General features: G+C 48.1%; 1 protein-coding gene and 1 non-coding gene across 2 annotated transcripts in view; both read left to right on the top strand.

Annotated features, from left to right (window-relative positions):
* The window catches only part of LOC122543255 (aryl hydrocarbon receptor-like), a 105,373-nt gene that overhangs the window by 51,426 nt on the left and 38,494 nt on the right, over positions 1–15,453 (top strand). The window lies entirely within an intron of this gene.
* On the top strand, positions 4,583–4,656 carry trnat-agu. Its single transcript has one exon. It is a non-coding gene; the product is annotated as a tRNA-Thr (tRNA).

The raw sequence follows: 15,453 nt of genomic DNA, 5'->3' as shown, positions 1-15,453 counted from the left end.
GTGAGAGAGTGTGTGTGTGTGTGAGTTTGTGTGTGTGTGTGTGTGAGTGAGTGTGTATTTGTGTGTGTGTGTGTGAGAGTGAGTGTGTATTTGTGTGTGTGAGAGAGTGTGTGTGTGTGTGAGAGCGTGTAAGCTTGTTTCTGGGAGCTCCTGCCCCCCTGTGTGACACTGTGTGGTCTATCTGGGGTTCCTCACTGTAGAGAGAATGTGTGTGTGAGAGAGAATGTGTGTGTGAGAGAGCGTGTAAGCTTGTTTCTGGGAGCTCCTGCCCCCCTGTGTGACACTGTGTGGTCTATCTGGGGTTCCTCACTGTTCCCTGTTTCTCACATCCATTCTGTCTGGTTGGTTGGAAAGATTTGCTTCAAACTGGACTCCCCATTTTTTCAGTCGGTATTATTTAGCCTTTCGTGCCAAAGCCTGCTTTGGATGGCTGCCAGCGATTGTTAATGGCAGCTTGAGGAATGTAGGGGCCAATTTGTTTGTGCTGATAGAGTTCATCAGTGATATCTTGTGACAGATTATCTCCAGCATTTAGTTGTGTGCCTTTCCCTATTTGTTTCAGCTGGTTTTGTTTTGCCTCTAAGTTGCCCAACAACTACCCACGCACAACTTCAGCAGGAATTGTTGTAATCGGGCGATTGTAATCGGGAACTTGACCTGACTTATTTGCTCTCACCTCAAGCACGGAGTTAGTGGGACTGACAAATTTCCTCAGGGCCATCTCAGTAAATTTAGCTCTGTCAAACCTGGGGCCTACCTGGTTGGTGTGTATGTGTTTGCGTGCGTGTGTATGTGTGAGAGAGAGAGACCAGGAAAGCTTTCCTCCTTTAGAAACCCTGATAGACTCTGCCTCTGTCGTTCTCGAAAGGCAGTGCAGAAAGGGTTTGCTCATGTCCTCTCTGGTCTGTCAATCGATCACTTCAAATCTGTGTCCCTCTGCTTCTCAATCTTTCCGTCAATTAGGAACAATTTCTCACTATCCACTCTGTTCAGACCCCTCATGGTTTTGAACACCTCTCCAAAATCTCTGCTTGAATCTTCTCTTGCCAGCTTTTCCAATCCTCACCGCTGCACGTGCTCATAGAGACGTATAGCACAGAAATAGACCCTTCGGTCCAACTCGTCCATGCTGACCAGGTAGCCTAACCTAATCTAATCCCCATTTGCCAGCACTTGGCCCATATCCCTCTCTCGGAAATCTTTTCTGCGCCGCTTCCTAGGCCTTCCCATCCTTTGTTTACCCCCTATCCTGACAACAGCTCTGGGCTGTGGTTGTCCTACCCTCTGGTACCCCACTCGAGGGAAATCATTGTGTGAAGTTCAGAAGGTCCAACCAAACTGCTCTGTAGCAGCAGCCTAACTATGCCTGCTCTCCCTCCAGGGCCCTGTAACAGAACGGTAATGTCACTGGCTTAATAATCCATCAAAAGGGCCCCTCTTTCCACCAATGGCAGCTGATAGAATTTAAATTCAATCAATACATCCCCCTCCATATCATTAGCACTGACCAGAAACTCAACTGGCCTCAATACAGAAACAGTGGCTACAAGAGCAGCTCAGAGGCTAGGAATACAGAGGTGAGTAATTCACCTCCTGACTTCCCACAGCCTGTCCACCATCTAGGAGAAAGTTATGACTGCAGATGCTGGAGATCAGAGTTGAGAGTGTGGTGCTGGAAAAGCACAGCAGGTCAGGCAGCATCGCAGGAGCAGGAGATAGCCCTCCTGATGAAGGGCTTTTGCCTGAAACATCGACTCCCCTGCTCCTCAGATGCTGCCTGACCTGGTGTGCTTCTCCAGCACCACACTCTCGACCCTGTCCCACCATCTACAAGGCCCAACTCAGGAGTGTGATGGGATACTCTCCACTTGCCTGGATGGGGGCAGCTCCAACAACACTCAAGAAGCTCGACACCATCCAGAACAAAGCAGCTCCCGCTGGATTGGCATCACATCCACAAACATTCACTCCCCCCCCCCCCACCGACGCTCAGTAGTAGCAGTGTGTACTATCTACAAGATACACTGCCAAAATTCACCAAAGATCCTCAGGCAGCACCTTCCAAACCCACGACCACTTCCATCTAGAAGGACAAGGGCAGCAGGTACATGGGAACCCCACACCCTGCAAGTTCCCCTCCAAGCCACTCACCATCCTGGAAATCTGTCGCCGTTCCTTCAGTGTCACTGGGTCAAAATCCTGGAATTCCCTCCCTAAGGGCATTGTGGGTCTACCTACAGCACATGGACTGCAGCAGTTCAACAAGGCAGCTCACCCCCACCTTCTCAAGGGGGCAACTAGCGACGGGGGCAATAAATCGTGGGCCCAGCCAGTGACACCCACACTCCCACAAGTGAATTTTTAAAAAGTGAAAGTTAGTCGTGGTAATGGTGGCCATAAAGCTATCATGGGTTGCCATTTGCAAAATAAAAAATCTGGTTCCCTGGTGGCCTTCTCAGGGAGGGGAAATCTGCTGTTGTTACCCAGTCAGGCCTCCGCGTGACTCCAGACCCCCGGTGATGTGACTGACTCTGAAAGGGCTGAGCGAGCCCCTCAGTTCAAGGGTGAATTGTGATGGGCAGTAAATGTTGGCCTCACGCATGTTAACCACCTCCCATAAAAGAATCCATTTAAAACAAATTCTGCTGGAATGAATCCCTTGGAGAGGTATGCAGTATTGTTCAGTATTGAGGCAGTGGCACCTTCTTGTTATATATTCATGTTCTGGAGTCATGTAAAGCAAGTTTTGTATCAACCTTTCCCTCATTTGAAACAAGTGTTCTCATGCTCAGTAATTCGCTCAGTGTTGAACACCCCCAGACCCCCCCATCTGTCATGCTTTCCATCAATGTTTGTTGAGACAAACTTTAATAAATTTCTTTGGCTTCACTAGAATCAATGTCAATTCATTCTGTCACGTGGTTAGGAACTTATTTACAGTACCAAAGTGCCCAGCTAAAGCCATGCCCAATTTTTCACTGAGACCCACTTGACAAATGTCACAGGATATGTCTTTAAAATCCAACGATACTGAACCATTTCATAACTGCAAAGTCTTACATCAAGGAAGACTCATACCCAGACTGCGAAAAGCACGAGTTGCCTTTGGGTAATAGATTGGCAGCAGCAAAGGCATACTGAGCACGGTGCCATTCTCTGGGATGTTTTAAGCCTTCTATCCTTCACTCCCCACACCCCATCCGCTCCCCATGCTCCCATAACAACTCCCTGTCAACCCATACCTGCCACCCACTCTCATGGCCCCTTCCAGCCCTCATGTCAGCCACCCCTGTGGTCTTTAACAGCCCCCTTGCCAACTCATGTCCTCAACCCACCACCTTCATACCCTCCAGTGCCAACACACAGCCCTTCCAATGCCCATTCACTGAGTATACGTTGTATACAGAACCAATGAACACTAATGGTAACAATAAGGTGAAACACAAACGTTCATAATCTTTGAAATCAAAGACACAAACCTCGAAAAGTATTGATCAACCAGACCGTTAAAGTGTCAACAGCAGCAACCTTAATCACTGGACTCCTTTTAATCCCGTGCAAACAAACTCTGAGAGACTGGCAACAGCAAACACAGAAAAACACACTTATTGGAACCACCTGAAGGTTTTAGCCAAGTTCCCTGTCACTATGTAAACAAACTCACCCACAATCCTTTTTATCCGAGTCTGGGCTCTCGGCTTGGAGCAGAATCATAGCATGGACCCGTTGGGCTGAATGGCCTCTTTCTATGCTGTAAGTATTTTGTAATACTTGTAATCTGAGGCGTCTTCTTGAGTTGGCACCATCAGTGACCTTTCGAAATTTTGACCTGAATTGAGCTTGATTTCGGCAAATTAATCGGCACGAACAATTACGTGGAAAATAAATGAGTGGGAGTGATTTGGAGTGGTCTCCTCCTGACTGAAAATTCTGTGATTCTCATTTCGCAAAAGGGCAAGTGATCCACTGAGATGTTGCTGATATTGCTGTCAGACACCCACCAGTGTGGAATCCAATTGCATGGAGTCTCTTCCCTCACCTTGGTAGCCTTTTGTATCCTCCTAACGCGATCAGGGATATCAGTTTGTTTGGGATCCATCAACCATCGCCGAGTGATCAGGTCATGTACTTAAAGAAAGGCAGCTTCCTTAACTGCTCTTGTGAAGGTGGTTGTGAGCTGTCGACTTAATACATATTCGGACCGATTGGTCCAAATTGTGAATTATCGCAGTTCATTCCAGCTTCTCCTCATCTATATCTCTCATTACAACCCTCCCTTTTCCTTCTCCGTTGCAATCCTTGTCGAGATAGTGTGTTGCTGGAAAAGCACAGCCGGTCAGGCAGCATTCGAGGGGCAGGAGAATCGACGTTTTGGGCATAAGCCCTTCATCAGAATGTTGGGGAAGGGGACTGGGAGATAAATGGGAGGCGGGGTGGGGATGGGAGGGAAGGTAGCTGGAACGGCGATAGGCAGACGAAGGTTGGCGGGGTGATGGTGATAGCTTGGAGGGGAGGCTGGAGGGGATAGATAGGAAGGAAGGTGGACAGGTAGGACAGTTCAAGAGGGTGGTGCGAGTTGGAGGGTTGGTTAGCTCAGTTGGTTAAAGCGTGGTGCTAGTAATGCCAAGGTTGTGGGTTCAATTCCCACATTATTTACCTTATCCATGCCCCCCTCCCCCCATCATAATCCTTGTCTAGTTTCCCCTTCAACGTGTCTATGTTATTCACGTCAACCACTCCCTGTGTCCATGTGCTGTAGGTACACCCACAGTGCTGTTAGGGAGGGAGATTAGAGTGGTGCTGGAAAAGCACAGTATGTCAGGCAGCATCCGAGAAGCAGGAAAATAAACGTTTCGGGCAAAAGCCCTTCATCAGGAATGAGGCTGGGAGCCTCGGGGGTGGAGAGATAAATGGGAGGGGGTGGGGCTGGGGGAAGGTAGCTGAGAGCACAGGTGGGGGTGAAGGTGATAGGTTGGAGAGGAGTGTGGGGTGGATAGGTGGGAAGGGAGACAGACAGGTGGGACAGGTCATGAGGACGGTGCTGAGCTGGAAGGTTGGAACTGGGGTAAGGTGGGGGGAGGGCAAGTGAGGAAACTGGTGAAGTCTCGGGAGTTCCATAACTTTGACCCAGTTGGAGAAATTTTGCAGGTTTGGCAGCATCTGTGGAGAGAGAGAAACGGTGTTCATCTTTTGATCAGGTGTGACACTTCTTCAGAACCAGGACATGTGGGGTTTGGAGGGGAACGTGCAGTCGGTAGTGTGCCCGTGCGCCTCTTGTCCTGTTGGTGGTGGGTTTGGAAGGTGCTGTCTCAGGAACCCTGGTGAGTTGCTGCATGCTATCTGCGAGTTGGTGCAGCCCACTGCACAATGCATTTAGGGGGCAGGGAGTGAATGTTGAGGGCACCGGATGGAGTGCCAACCAAGTGGATTGCTTTGTCCTTGACTTAACGGAAGATGAGCTGAATGAGGCTGCATCGTGACCCCCATGGGCGACAGATGTTAACAGTGAGTTTGGCTGAGTGAAGCCCCATGAAGTCCACCTGCATTTCAAAAACTACGCCCCCCACCCAAGCCATTTGGCACATCCCTGATTCAGTTTGGTGACCTTTGACCTCACTACCATCTGGTCTTTACCCAAGCAAGTTCCTTTTTTAAAATCACTTGGACGCAACGTTCTGAAGAGAGGTTCACGTTCAAAAATGGAAAGAGCAAAATGTGAGGCGTGAAACGATTCAGAAGAGAATTGAACCTTTTAACCCATTACTCAGAACTTCCATTTTCAAATCTGCTGTTGACCTTGCTTTTCTCCCAGCTGTAAATTTGTATTCCTCGCTCAGTTCTCTCATCCTACCATCTTTGTGCGGTATGATCTGCACGCAAAACAAAACTTTTCACTGTACTGAGGTACAAATAATCAAATCAAATCAAACGAATGGAGTTGCCAGTTGTAGAATGTCCCTGCCCTACTTTGATGGATCACCTCATCTGTGGGCCCGCATCAAAACAGGAGTGAACAGGCTTCCTCAGGCAGAGTTTCCGACAGAGGGGCAAAGAAATCAATTGCTCAGAGCTCGTGCCAGTTACTTTGGCAGCTATCTCACCACAACATCCTGGAAACTGTCAGAGGCCTGGCATATGTCACCTTGACTACCAGCTACTTTATTGTAGTAACCACACCAAAGAACAGAAGATAGCATATCTGCATCAACGGTTTGTCAGAAATTCTCCACTTCACTCAACAAAGGCAGAATCAAATCTTCGACATCCTGCACTCACTTGATGTTCAATGATGTTACCATCACCGACCCCCCTCCTACTACTATCAACGTACCATTGACCAGAAACTGAGCTGGAATCACCACATAGACACATTGGCTGCAGGTCAGAGGCTAGGCATCCTGAGTGATTAACTCGCCTCCTGACTCTCCAAAGCGTGTCCACCATCTACAAGGCCCAAGTCAGGAGTGTGATGGAATACAGCCCACTTGCCTGGATGGGGGCAGCTCCAACACACTCAAGAAGCTGGCCACCATCCAGGACAAAGCAGCCCCCATTTGATTGGCACCACATCCACAAACATCCACTCCCCAACCGACACTCAGTAGCAGCATTGTGTACTATCTACAAGGTGCACTGCAGAGATTCACCAAAGATCCTCAGGCAGCACCTTCCAAACCCAGGACCACTTCCATCTCGAAGGACAAGGGCAGCAGATACATGGGAACACCACCCTGCAAGTTCCCCTCCAAGCCACCACCATCCTGACATGGAAATATATCGTCATTTCTTCACTGTCACTGGGTCAGAATCCTGGAATTCCCTCCCTAGGGGCATTGTGGGTCAACCTACAGCACATGGACTGCAGTGGTTCAAGAAGGCAGCTCACCCCCACTTTCTCAAGGGGGCAACTAGGGACAGGTCAGTAATGGCTGGCCCAGCCAGGGGGTGCCCATGTCCCATGAAAGAATGAACAAGAAAAGATGGGAATACCACTGGACGAAAAAGACTTGAGATTGGCCATTGCATTTTTGACTCCGTTGGAGTGTGACTGCTCCTTTTGTGTTGAAGTTTGGACTTGTATCCAAACTGAATAAGCTGTTGAAGCCTGGGTCACAGTTGATCTTGCTCCATGACTTTGGTTTCTCTTGTCGGTTTGCATTGCATTTCCTAACTTTGGAAGACACCCTTTCCTTAGCCTTGCCTGTTTGGACTTGGCGGTCTGTCTGTGTCTGGGATGGGGAGGGGCGGGGGGGCGGTTTCATGCCCCGAATTAGCCCCTGTCGTTAGTTCCTCAGCTGTCGACAGCACGGGCCCAGTGACTCACCAGGGGGCAGGGGGAACTTTCGAGAGTGACTCAACTCAAACTCCTGATGGTACCCCTCGCTACCTGAAGAAGGAGCAGCGTTCCGAAAGCTTGTGATTTCAAATAAACCTGTTGGACCATAACCTGGTGTTGTATGGTTTTCAACTGAATGAATTGGCACAGCCAGTTTCACACTGACCTTCGTGGGCTAAGTGGGAGTGTTGGTACGAAAACCAATTGTGAAGAACAATGGTTGAGCCTCAGTGGAGACACTGGGTCCAACCCTCCAGCTGAGGTCTAACAAGGGTCTTGTACAAGTTCAACATCACCTCCCAGCTCTTGTTCTCTATGTCCCTATTAATAAAGCTGAGTTTATAAAATAGCAAGTCTAACAGATCAAGTCTGCTAACAGGTAAACACCTTCAGCAGCAGAACCTGTGCCAACTCCACGTGCCTGGCCTTATTTACTTCATGCGTTTGTGTTTTGTGTGCCCCCCCTCCCCCATAAGATGGAGTATGCCTTACAAACGTACTGCCGATTGGAGGATTGTGTCCAGTTGTGGGCCTCACACTATAGGAAAGATGTGAACACATTGGAGAGGGAGAGGGCAGAAGGGATTTACCAGAATGGTTCCAGGGATGAGAAACTTCAGTGAGGAGGAGAGATTGAATTGAATTGAATTTATTGTCACGTGTACCGAGACACAGTGAAAAGCTTTGTCTTGGGTGGGATGGATCTTTGAGAATGCTGGCGGCCTTTCCTTGACAGCGGGCCTGGTAGATGGATTCTATAGATGGGAGATTGGCCTTTGTGATTGTCTGGGCCGGGTTCACCACTCTCTGTAACCGTCTCCGATCTTGAATGGTACAGCTGCCATACCAGGTAGTGATACATCCAGACAGAATGCTCTCGATGGCACACCTATAAAAGTTGGGACTGTTCTCCCGGGAGAGAAGAAGGCTGAGAGGGAGATCTGAGAGAGGGTTTCAATATCATGGGGGGAGGGGCTGGACAGAGTAGATCGGGAGAAGCTGTTCCCACATGGAAAAGGAACAGGAACGAGAGGGACAGAGATTGAAGGGGATGAAGTGAGGGGGAGGTGAGGAAAACCTTTCTCCCCCAGCAAGTAGTTAGGGTCTGGAATGTACTGCCTGGGAATGTGGGGGAGGCAGGTTCCATTGAGGCATTCACACGGGACACAGAAACTGGGAGCAGGAGGAAGCCATTTGGCCCTTTGACCCTGTTTCCCCCACCCAATCTGATCCCAGCTGATCATCCAACTCATTCTCCTGTTCCCACTTTCTCCCCCATCCCCTTTAATCCCTTTAGCCCTCGGAACATTGGATCAGGTATTAGATGATTATGATATTATTTATTCAGATAAAAATAATGTGCAAGGCTATGGGGATAAACCAGGAGATGGGCACGAGGCAATGATGCTCATTTAACAAGCTGGTGCAGATACGATGGGCTGAATGGCCTCTATCTGCACTGTACCACTTCAGTGAGTCTGTGATTTGGTTTTGAACAAGCTTAATAGTTTGCTCGTTAACGTTTTTTCATGAAGTATGCCATATTCCTAATCTAAGTCTAGTAATCGATTAGTCATCCCGGTGTTGGACTGGGGGTGGACAAGGTCAGAAGTCACGCGACACCAGTTATAGTCCGATGGGTTTAATTGAGTTGACAAGCTTCTGGAGCGCTGCTCCTTTGTCAATTCAGTCGTCTGTTTGGAAGAAAGCAGAGGTCCTACTCAAATACAGTAAGGTGGAGGTCTGTGTCCCGTTGTTGGAACAGAAATAAAGGGACAAGTTGTAATCAGTGCTATTTGTTTTGTTCTCTTGTCTGTTCTGCTGGTGCAGCCTGGTCCTTTAGTCATCAATAAACACGAATGCAGATAGGTCGCCCATTCCCCTCGACAGTACAGTGTACTGGAAGAGTATTCCATTATCCTGTTGCCACCATTATTCCTATTCCGGCCTGCCCTATTAATCTCCATTACTCCAAAAGCAAAATGGGTCAGACACTAAAAATCCAAAACTGAGAACAGAAAATGCTAGAAATACTCAGCAGACTGGTCAGCACCAATTTAGCGAGAAACCGATATAATGTTTCCACTCGATGGCCCTTCGTCAGCATGGCAACAAGCTAAGGGATTTGGTAGGTTTTAGACAAGGGCAGAGGGAGAGGAAATGTTAGGTGGAAGTGGGTGGCCGTGGGGATGGTAAACAGAAAGGTTCAGATTAGGATTATCACAAGTGTAAGAGTGTGGTGGGCAGGAGAGCTTATATAAGAATAGGATGATTTTGGCTTTGATGCTTTCATGGGGATGTAGGTGTCGCTGGCTGGGCCCAGTATCTATTGCCCCGTCCCTAGTTGCCCCTTGAGCAGGTTAGGGTGAGCTGTCTTCTTGAACCGCTGCAGTCCACCTGCTGTGGGTTGACCCACAATGCCCTTTAGGGAGGGAATGCCAGGATTTTGACCCAGCGACACTGAAGGAACAGTGAGGGTCAGGATGGTGAGTGGCTTGGAGAGGAACTTGCAGGGGGTGGTGTTCCCGTGTAGCTGCTGCCCTTGTCCTTCTGGGGTTTGAAAGGTACTGTTGAAGGATGGCAATTGGGCAAGTGCAAAATGAAAATGATTGGTCTGGAAGGAGTGGAAAGAGCAAAACCAGGTACCAAAAACTGCTTTCTGTAAAAGGCTCAGTGGGAACAAACCTTACCTCATCACTTGTTCTGCTGAGTTGTCTCTTCAGGTATAGATGTGGGGAACCAGGTTTCCAGTGGAATGAGTGAGAAAAGATGAACTGGAACAGAAAAGAAACAGTTGTCTGGGAGTCTGTCAAATCTCTGGTGAAAATGGTGCAGCTGGTGGAGTTTGAATTTGACAGACTGGCAGCCATTTTGCTTCAGTGACACATTGGACTGTTTTTCCAGAGCATGCACTGAAAATGATGGAGAGCTTGCCCTTATTGAGCACACCATATACCCTCCTACCCAGAGTCATGTGATCTCTGGGAAGAGGTGGAAAAGTGAATGAAGTCAGCTTAATTCAGGAAAGAAGACTGGAAGGTTTGCCCCCTCCCCTCCTCCCCTGAGGTCATCAAAATTCAGGCCCCTGCTTTGAGTCACACATCCAAGTCTGACTTGAAGGACTACAGATGATGCTACAAGAATGGTGGTGGAGAGGTTGGGTAAGATTATACCAGCGGGGTTCTAACCTGTGCCATGGGCAGTCACTCGGGATTTTCCATGCCAATTAGTGGCCAGCGGGCAGGCTTACCATCCAAATAAAGTCAACAGGCAAGCTATTGAAGCTACAGCCCAATCAGAGGCCTTCCAGTTTACACAAAGCAGCAGGGTGCCACAGATAAATGAGGATGACAGCACTTCAAAATGGAGGCTCCGTTTAGGGGCGATGATGATCAAGTGGTCATGTGACGGGCGGGTGGCCTAGATGCCCAGGTTAATGCCATCGGGACAGGGATTTAAGCCCCATTACAGCAGCTGGTGGAGTTTGAGTTCAGTGAATAAAAAATCCAGAACTGAAAGCTAATCTCAGTCATGGTGACCATGGCAACAATCATAAATTGTTGTAAAACCCCATTCTTTAGTGAAAGAAATCTGTCATCATTACCTGATCCAGCTTACATGTGACTCCTGAGCCACAGCAATGTGGTTGACTCGTAATCACCCTCTGAAATGGCCCAGCAAGCCTCTCAGTTCATGGGTAATTAGGCATGTGCAACAGATGCTGGATCCCCACATCCCATGAAAGAATAAAATAAAACCACTCAACATTTTCAAACGTTAGCTTAAAAATAAACCTCTGCAGACTAGCCACCACCATGAGGTGGGTGTCCACAGCACAGCCTGCAGTTGCTCATACACCCAGACATGCTAGGAGTGCTTTGAGGCCTACTTAAAAGACCACCCTTTGCACTGTTGGAAAGCTTCCTCCACGATGCTGTCGCCCACTGTTACCCTTGGGAACCTGGAGGGAAATAGGCCTTCATTGGATTGAGCAGCTAGCTTGAATGGCCTAACCTCACATGGGATAAAGGCTACAGAACTGGAGAGCCAGCTATTGGTGCTAAGTTTAACACCCGGCCTTGATCGGGGCCCAAACGCCAGCCTCTCGAGTACGCATTGGCCCTGATTGTTCTTTGTCATTTAGCGGTTGTAATGGGGCCTGTTGCCAAGCGAAAGATGAAGAGCAAGCTTCAGAGGCCTCTACTGGCAACAGGCCCAAGATATTCACCATGTATGGCCTCCAAACACGAAGAAAGGTTATTACATGAATGAGTCTGGTTAGAAGTTTTTTTCTTTAGAAACAGAAAGATTGAGGAATATTTCCGACAGCAGAAGGGAGTTAACTGTGACTCAATAGCTGTCACGCGATGCAGAAATTTCCATTATCTGCACTTCTAAGTTTTACTAGATTTCAGAGTGAAAAGTGAATTTTTCTTTTCTGGTGAGTCATGGGGCTATGTCCTGGTTTTACCACAAAAAATAACGACTAAAGTTCAGCCTTGTCATGCCGATACTAAGTAGCTGTGATTGCTGAAGCCAGGGGAAAACCTCAGGCTTAACCACACACCAGTTTATCACGCTATTCAATATTAACCGGAAGCTGGAAGAGAGATGGGTGAGACACCTCCTACAGTATGGGGGCCAGTGCTGCTCTTGAAAGAAAACAATGTTTGATTCAGGCATGATGGCTGACTCAGGGTTTCCCTATTCTATCACAACTATTTGAAAACAATTCTTGTCTATGGGATTGAACAAGAACCAACATGGACTCACACAGCATGGAAACGACCCTTCAGCCCAACGCGTCTATGCCAACCCGGCTTCGCCAACTAAACTAGGCCTATAATGCCCCAAACCCTTTCCTATTCAAGTACCAGTCCAAATATCTTTTAAATGTTATAACTGTACCTGCATTCACTGCTTCCTCTGGCAATTCATTCCACACACGAACCACCCTCTGTGTGAAAGAAAATTGCCCCTCAGGTCCCTTTTAAAATATTCCCCTTGTCACCTTAAAATTATGTCCTCTTTTTTGGACTTCCCCACCCCAGGGAAAAGACCTTTGCTATTCACCCTATCCATGCCCTTCATGATTTTATAAACCTCTATAAGGCCTCGCCTCAGCTTTCTAGGCTCCAGTGAAAAAAGTCCCAGCCTATCCAGCCTCTCATTACAACTCAAACTCTCCAGTCCCGGTAATATCCAGGTACATCTTTTCTACACCTTTTCTATGCCTTCAACCCTGGCAGTGGCAATGTGGCCTGCAGAAGTTAAAATGGCTCTGGCGATATTCAGTGTATGTATTCACCTTCTCTGCGTGGTTGATTAACACTGTTTTCAGTCTCATCGAATCAAAGATAGATGCCATTTGGCCCTGTTATCCCTGTCAATCACTGAACTGTTACAGCGCAGAACAAGCCATTCGACCTGTTGTGCCTGCACTGGTTCTATCCCTATTGCCAATCTCCTGCCGTTCCCATATCTCTGCATCCCAAATAACCATCTTGAATACCTCAATGGAACCTGCCTCCCCCACATTCCCAGGCAGTGCATTCCAGACCCTAACTACTCGCTGGGGGAGAAAGGTTTTCCTCACCTCCCCCTCACTTCATCCCTTTCAATCTCTGTCCCTCTCGTTCCTGTCCCTTTTCCATGTGGGAACAGTTTCTCCCGATCTACTCTGTCCAGCCCCTCCCCCCATGATGTTGGAACCATCTCTCAGATCTCCCTCTCAGCCTCCTTCTCCCCAAGGAGAACAGTCCCAATGTCTTCAATCTATCCTCCTCACTCTGTCCAAGGCAGTGTAACCTTCGGCTCCAAAAAGACATAACGGAAAATGTAAGGACTTTTGGAGTTTCTGTGTTTCAGTGTAGCCAAATCCACAATTAAAGCTGGATCTCGGGTTCCTGCTGACATATCTGAGTTACAATCTGCCAAATTGAACATTTTGTTGCATAAGTCAGTCCCTGATTTGGAATGACAAATTGGATTTGCCAGTTGGATTTGTGTTGATGAGTGTAGATCATACAAGTGTGTATCCACAGACAGACACTCTAGATGCTGGGTGGTCTACAGTTCAATCTTCAAAAAAGGCTTTACAAAATCATTCTGCGTTAAACTAACCCTACTCTTTGTTCAAAGCAGGAAAACCTTAGCGATTTGAAGCTTTAATGATCGGAAATAATGAACTTTGAAAAGTTATTGCTGGTGGAATGACACTTTTAAAATCCAACTGATATTGTCAATCTCATGATAGAGTGAATAGCCAAGGTCTGTCCCCCAGGGTGGGGGGGGGGGGGGAGTCCAGAACATGAGGGCCATAGGTTTAGGGTGAGAGGGGAAAGCTTTAAAAGGGACCTAAGGGGCAACCTTTTCACATGCAAGGTGGCACGTGTATGGAATGAGCTGCCAGAGGATGTGGCGGAGGCTGGTACAATTGCAATATTTAAGAGGCATTTGGATGGGTATATGAATAGGAAGGGTTTGGAGGGATATGGGCCGGGTGCTGGCAGGTGGGACTAGATTAATTTAGGATATCTGGTCGGCATGGACGGGTTGGAGCAAAGGGTCTGTTTCTGTGCTGTACATCTCGATGACCCGATGGCAGATATTCCCTACTGGAGTAACAAAAACGGTTATTTCTAACTAACAACTTGTTGTGGGGAGTGGGGGGGGGGGGAGCGGAGGGGGGGGGGTGGTACAAAGAACTGCAAAATGAGGAGTGTCCAACAATTTCAGGTTTTGTTTCTGATTTCCAGCATCCACAGTGGTTTTGTTTTGGTAGATCCCATTGGGTTTCAACAGGCACTGGGGCCATTTCTAGTTGGCTGCGTTCAATTTCTGTCAGCTTTTCTGACTCCCATGAGTTGGAGGGAGCTGATAAACCCCAAAAGCATGAATTCATGCTTGACGTTCCTGGATACAAATATATGTTCTGTCATGTGAATGACACAGGCAAAGGTAAGGACCTGGGGTAATGGTCATCGAAGCTGCTTTTGAACAGAATGAGAGATACAATTGCCATTTGAATAATCTCAACGGTTTCGCAAAGTGAGATGGCCCTTCTCTTTGCTCTACCACCAAAGCCGCACCCAAAATAAGCCCCATTTGCAGGTAGGAAATTGTCGTGGGATATATCAACAGCTGAATTCAGCGATGCTACAGTACACATGCACTGTTGAACAGAATATTAAAAAGGGTTACAATGAGATTAATTCCACAGTCCCTACAGTGGGAATTTGAGGCTGGCTTGGTATGAAAGACTTAAACCTGCCACAGGAAAAACGCATCCTTCTTTGCCCAGCAAGGTAATGGCATGCTCTCCAACTCCAGGCAATTCGACCGGGCTATTTATAGAGTGAAACTGCCTGAGCTCTGGCAATGTAACTGTCACAGAGGCTCAGACACACTGTGGGGGGGTCTGCATCTAGCCTGTCCCATGCCAGTCACTGCTGGCAGCCCCCCTCCCAGGCCCCCTGCCATGCTGCATTTGCCAGCACCAGTCAAGTCCGTTCACACCAGCCTTATTCTGCACATCTGCCCCCACATTGCCAATTGTAATCCACCCATCCCCCAAAGAGAGAGTCTCGATTGTGAAGATGAGATCAAGAGCAAGCAGCACCTAGAGGTGGGCATTGCCCTCCTTGCCAGTGATGCCCACAAAAATGAAAGGAAGGGAGGCACCAAGGAGCATGATGCCACTGTTTTCAAGCAGTGTCCCATGGCTGAATGAAGGGAGGTCTTGTGGCATGGCAGGGTAGTGTCCCTGCCTGGCCTACTCGAGGACATGGTCTTCAGGAGGGTTCGATAACAGAGTTCCAACAGATTGCTCACCGAATCTTCCCAGCACTTCCCCAAAGAGCAGAAAAGAGTGTACAAAATCATGGAGGAGACTAGGTTTAACTCAAACTCACACAAGAGCATGCACACGCACATACACACACGTGCACGCGCACACATGCACAAGAGCATACACACTCTCTCACACACACGTGCACGTGCACACACACGTGCACACACACACATACGTGCACACACACTCTCTCACACACACACTCTCACACTCCCACACACACACACACACACTCACTCACTCTCTCACACACCCCCACAAACAC

The sequence above is a fragment of the Chiloscyllium plagiosum genome, chromosome 43 (assembly GCF_004010195.1).
Source record: "Chiloscyllium plagiosum isolate BGI_BamShark_2017 chromosome 43, ASM401019v2, whole genome shotgun sequence".
Classification (NCBI taxonomy): Eukaryota; Metazoa; Chordata; class Chondrichthyes; order Orectolobiformes; family Hemiscylliidae; genus Chiloscyllium; species Chiloscyllium plagiosum.
The sequence above is the reverse complement of the archived record's forward strand: the minus strand, read 5'-3'. Positions and strand labels throughout refer to the sequence as shown.